The sequence below is a fragment of the Diabrotica undecimpunctata genome, chromosome 2, assembly GCF_040954645.1.
Source record: "Diabrotica undecimpunctata isolate CICGRU chromosome 2, icDiaUnde3, whole genome shotgun sequence".
Taxonomy (NCBI): domain Eukaryota; kingdom Metazoa; phylum Arthropoda; class Insecta; order Coleoptera; family Chrysomelidae; genus Diabrotica; species Diabrotica undecimpunctata.
This window is the reverse complement of record NC_092804.1, coordinates 88,145,198-88,151,257: the sequence shown is the minus strand read 5'-3', so window position 1 is coordinate 88,151,257 and position 6,060 is coordinate 88,145,198.

Here is a 6,060-nt window from a genome sequence, read left to right as displayed (position 1 = left end):
TGTAAAATTTGCTGAATAGAATTATATACCGAAACCGGCAGAGTCTAACATATTATTCAATTGACAACAATGAGCATAGATGTAAACAACAAAAAAATATTTATTATCCCCATCACAAACATCGCTAATATTGAATATTACCAACGGGCAAAGGTCTGCTCGGATGGTGTTACGATGAAAAAAGGAGTGTGTAAAAGTAAATCGACGTCGGCATATTGTAAGGTTACTCTAGAGTTCAAATACGACAAAAAAAATGTTGCTGTAATACAGATGCTAGGATATAAATAAAAGTAATGTTTAAAGTATTTGTTTTTTTTTTTGTTTATAATTTATTTGTTGAAATGACCTATTGTAAATACGAAGAAAATATTCTAATAGAATACCTGCGGGAACACTTTACAACAATATTTTTAACAAAATATGGTGTGTACAAAAATATTATTCAGCAAGAGTGAGAATTTTAAACCTAATACGAGAAACATATTGACAAATAATATTGCATGTTTTAAATAATGCAGAAATAAAGTAACAATATGACAAACTTAGAATGATGGTGTACAAAATCAAATTCGAGCCCTCTAAAATATATAAAATAGTACTCACTTTTTAATTTTTATTTGTAGCACAAACACCAAACGAACACGCTATCACAAAGGTTAACTGCACACTGCGAGTATAAAAATGTATTCGTTCATTAAATAGGCAGGCTGGTATGACGTGACTCGACTGGAAATATAACCTGCTCATTCTTGTTACACGTGCACCGGATATTCTATTGCGAACTTCGCGATGTGAGAACGAAAATAGCGATTGGAATTCAATTACATCCGGTGACGTCAGATAGCAAACTACACATTTTCTTTATAATAATATACTATTTCAAGGAATTATTATGATGTATGAAAACTTTTGTTAGTAATTATACCGGGGGTAATTAAAAATTATAAAGTAAAACTAATTTTAGCATTATTAATGAATATATAGTAACATACGAGATATATGACACTACGAATATTATTATATATGCTGTAATATAAATGTTAATTTATTGATATGAAGAACGCCTCTGACTAAGCATAAAATAAACAAACCGCCGAATCCATACATACGACACATCCAAGGAAAGTAGGATGATATTATGAATATGTTGAGATATAAAAATAGATATGGAGACTGCTAAAACAGCGCTACATACTATATTGGTTATTCATGAAAGTATAGCGACATATGTGACATCATATAATACAATGGGCGGCAATAGACACACTATAAGGTAAATTTGTATTTATTGACCTAAAGAAGGCGTCTGACGCAGTAAAAAACAAACAACCAGTCGAATCCTAACATGAGACACATCAAATGAAAGAGGAAAATTTAACGAATATACTAAGATAGAAAAACAAAACATAATGAATACTAAAAAGGCACTATACACTCTCTTTGATATTAATGAAAGTATAGTGACATACGTGACATCATATGATACTATGTACGATAATAGAAACACTATAAGGTAAATTTGCATTCATTGACCTAAAGAAGGCGTCTAACGCAGTAAAAAACAAACAGCCAGTCGAATCCTAACATGTGACACATCAAATGAAAGGGGAAGATTTAACGAATATACTAAGATAGAAAAACAAAACATATTGAATACTAAAAAGGCACTATACACTATATTTGCTATTAATGAACTTATAGCGACATACGTCATACAATATGATGCTATGGACGATAATAGACACACTATAATATCAAATCATGAATGTGTTGCTTGTGTGAGTCCATTTCAAAAGGTAAAAGAAATAATAAGTTAGACTTACTCACAATCAATTTAATTTAACTAATCGGACGACCGGTTTCGCTTTCTATAATATGCAAAGCATCTTCAGGTCACGATACAAAGTTAAAATGATGCCGGTACTCTATTAATTGATGGTTGAAAGAACATGGTTCAAACTATCTTTTTAACTTTGTATCGTGACCTGAAGATGCTTTGCACATTATAGAAAGCGAAACCGGTCGTCCGATTAGTTAAATTAAATTGATTGTGAGTAAGTCTAACTTATTATTTCTTTTACCTTTTAACTATAATATCAATTTACATTTATTGACTTAAAGAAGGCGTCTGACACACTAAAACAAACATCCAGTCGAAACCTAACATGTGACACATCAAATGAAAGGGGAAGAGCTAACAAATATATTATGATAGAAAAACAAAACATGACCACTAATAAAAGGGCACGATACACCATTTTTAATAATAATAAAATTATAGTGAAATACGTTATATAATAGGGTACTACTGATGGTAATAGATTTATCCTATAAGACAAATTTTAATTTATTGACTCGAAGAAGACCTATGACTGAGTATAAAATAAAGTGATAAGCGTTGAAAAAGCGATCAGTTTTCATCGTTTTACATCGCTTTTTTAAGATTTTTAAAAAATTTCTATTTATCAATGATTTTTACATGTCTCTATATGGGATCAACAAGTGCGTAAAACGATGAAAAGCGACAGTTTTTTCATCGCTTTTACCATGTCACGTGCCCCCGTCAAATGTCAACGTAATTAAGTTTAGACAGAGTTTCGATAGGTAATTTATAAGGTTAACTCGTGTCACGCGTCACGTCAAAACGTCACTTTTGCGTCCAAACGTCACGTTTTAACATCAAAATGTCACCCGCCACATATCACGTATAAACGTCACATTTTTACGTGAAGACGTCACGCGTCACGTCAAAACGTCACGCATCACGTCAAAAACGTCACGTTTTAAAGTCAACACGTCACACCTTACATATGTATAACATGGGAGTAAAGCGTCTTTTCGTCTCTTCTAAATAGGTCCAATGTTGTCTTGTTTGTTTCGTTGTTAGCCTCAGTGACTACTCTCCATTCCTTCAACGTCTATTATGCTAAAATTCGATCAATAGCAACAAAGATCCGATATAGTGCCATTTTGACAATGTCTTTGTCTTTGTTTTTATGATAACATATTTTGATATCTTCTCCTCTTTCCAACGAGCCCTCATTCACGAAGATCGGACCAATAGAAACGACGATACGGTGTAGTGCCTTTTTGGCAATGTCTTGTCTTTGTTTTTATATAAGCGTATTCGATATCCCCTCCTCTTTCATTTAACGTTTTTTACACGTAGTAATCTGACAAATAACAATGGAGATATGATATAGTGCCGTTTTGGCATTGTCTTTGCGTTTGCTTTTTGTCTTAACATATTCGTTGGGGCCGGGGGATGCGCTCTTCTTCTAATCGGCGTAAAGCTGAGCAGGAAAAGAACAAATCTCAGGGGACAAGTTTTGCACGGAGAGTCTTAGGACTTTGCACCTCCTTAAACTATCCCAAGACCGATGGGTACCTCCAACAATGATTGGGGGTGTGTAATCAATCTTTGATTGCACCCTTCACGTGGTGGCCCTGTTGAAACTAAACTCAGCGGATCTAGACTAGATAGTCGATAAACAATCCCCACGCCAAGCCGTGAGACACCGTGGTGAAGGCTGTGAGGCACTGGGGTGACAGTGTCGCAAACGGTTCCTTTGGGGCAACAGGTCACACCCCTTAGTATTTAGACCTTACCCTCGCAAGCGGGGCTCTGCGAGGGGTTGACTGTCTTTCCCTAGCTACTCGTGGGATCAATATGGAATCTCAAAAACAAACAAAAACAAATACAAAAAAAACTCAGGGCCAAAGGGTTCCCGATGCCGAAGGGCCAGGGAACTCCAAAGCCAAAATCACAGTTCCTAAAGCTGAAGGGCAGGGAGCTTCTGGAGAAAATCCGAACGCCGAAAGGCCCGGAATTTCTAAAGAAATCTCCCAAGCTGATAGGCAAGGAAACAAAATGGCTGTCAGAGTAACAGCGTTGGAAGACGTTCATCTCATGACAGACGAAGAAATTAGGGCTGCAAAGCTATCTGGCGTTTCTAAAGCCAAAATCAGTAGGCTTGTGAAACAAGGCCAAGATTACGTTCAAGCCAAAAGGGCTGTAATAAAGGCCAATTTCATCAAGGCGACTGAAAGGGCAAAAGAGATGCCGTCAAAGCCAATGAAGGCCATGACAAAAGTAATACAAACCCAGAAGATCGATGGCCCAAAAAGGCTAAGGTCAGACCACCCGAAAGCCAACGCAAAGGGAGAAGTCCAAGAACCGAAGGTGTGACTTTCAGCGAAGCTGCCGCTTCTGTTAAGGTTGCAGTGGTACTAACAGGATTCCCGGAAGCCAAGATGGATATAGACAAGCTTAAGGCAGTCGAAATAGCCATCTTGGGTGCGTATGATAAAATTCCGGAAGCAGGACCACAGGTTCGCTTCCTGAAGAGTACATACAGGCCGGGTTTCCTGGAACTTAACTGTGCGGACGACATAAGTGCGCGGTGGCTGAAGGAGGTGATTCCAACCCTGAGGCCTTGGGAGAGTGCATCTCTCAGGGCTGTGGAGGGGGAAGACATACCCAAGCCGCACTCATGCACTGTCTTCGTACAGGACGAGCATGGGGAACGTCTTGAGTCCAAAAGGATCCTTAATAGACTAAGGATAAGTAACCATGGGCTCAGGACACATCTATGGACAGTCTGGGGTAGTAAACCTTTAGAGAAAGGGGTGTTATGGACCTTCTCGATGGATTCTGAATCTCGAGAAGAACTCCAGAAATTAAAAATGTCACCCTTTTTCGGAGTAGGACGGTTAACGTTCCGACCCAAAAAAGGGAAGACAAAAACACGGAATGAAAAGCCAGTAGCAACTCGCTCCAGTGAAACAGGGGAGACCTCCCTACATATGGAGGTTCAGGACGAGGAACAACCTTCTTCGGGTGGAGCTGACACACCCATAAGGACTAATGTCCAAGAGTGTGTCGGACCCACGGAAGAAGGAATGTCCACAGATCCAGAACTGGCCATCTCTTCGCAATGAAGAGAGAAATAAGGCTCCTGCAGGCCAATCTTCAACATGCAAAAGCCGCATGGGCAACGCTAGTTAGAAGATTGGAGCAAGAAGGCATTGATGTGGCCCTCCTGCGGGAGCCTTGGAGGATAGGTGAGAAGATTTCTGGCCTATCAACCAAACAAGGTAAGGTTTTATACACACCCAAAGCTGTAAGGCCAAGGTCGTGTATAATTCACAGCAATAGAGTAGATTGTACATTAATCCCGGTGCTCTGCACTGATGATATTGTTACAGCTGTTCTAACTATAACCACGGAAGTAGGAGAGAAGAAACTGGTGGTGTGTTCAGCCTACTTTTCAGGTGATGAGGCTCTGTGTCCACCAAGCATTATAAGCGACATAGTTGCATATTGTCTAGGAAAAGGATTACAGCTCATTATAGGATGTGATGCCAACGCACATCACACCGTGTGGGGAAGCACAAACATTAATGCAAGGGGTGAGTATATTTTGAATTTCATCTTATCTGAAGGTTTGGTTATATCCAATATAGGAAACAAGCCAACTTTTGTCACTAAGACACGCAAAGAAGTGTTAGATTTAACACTCTGCACGAGCAGGATAAGTGATATAATAACAAATTGGGTTGTGTCTGACGAACCCTCATGTTCGGATCACAGACATATACGATTTGACCTTGATATTTTTCCATCGGAAATTAAATACAGGAATCCTACAGATACAAACTGGGTAGGATATAGGGAGTCCCTCAGTAAAAATCTCGAGGAATGTACGATTTCGTTTAACAGCCCAGAGGTTATAGATTCGGCGGCAGAAACGATAAGCGAAGCTATTATGGCGGCTTACCAGGAAAATTGTCCAGAAAAAACAAGGGAGAGTACGGGCAGTAATACAGTCTGGTGGAACAACGGCTTAAGGAAGATGAGGTCGGAAGTCCAAAGCCTATTTAATAAAGCCAAAAGTAACCAAGATTGGGATGCCTACAGGTATAAGCTAACGCTATACAATAAAGAAATTTGGAAAGCCAAAAGAAATTCATGGAGAGAGTTTTGCGAGGAGATTACAGATATCCCGGCATGTTCTCGAATTCATAAACTCCTGGCAAAGGATGGTGCTACAACCAAAG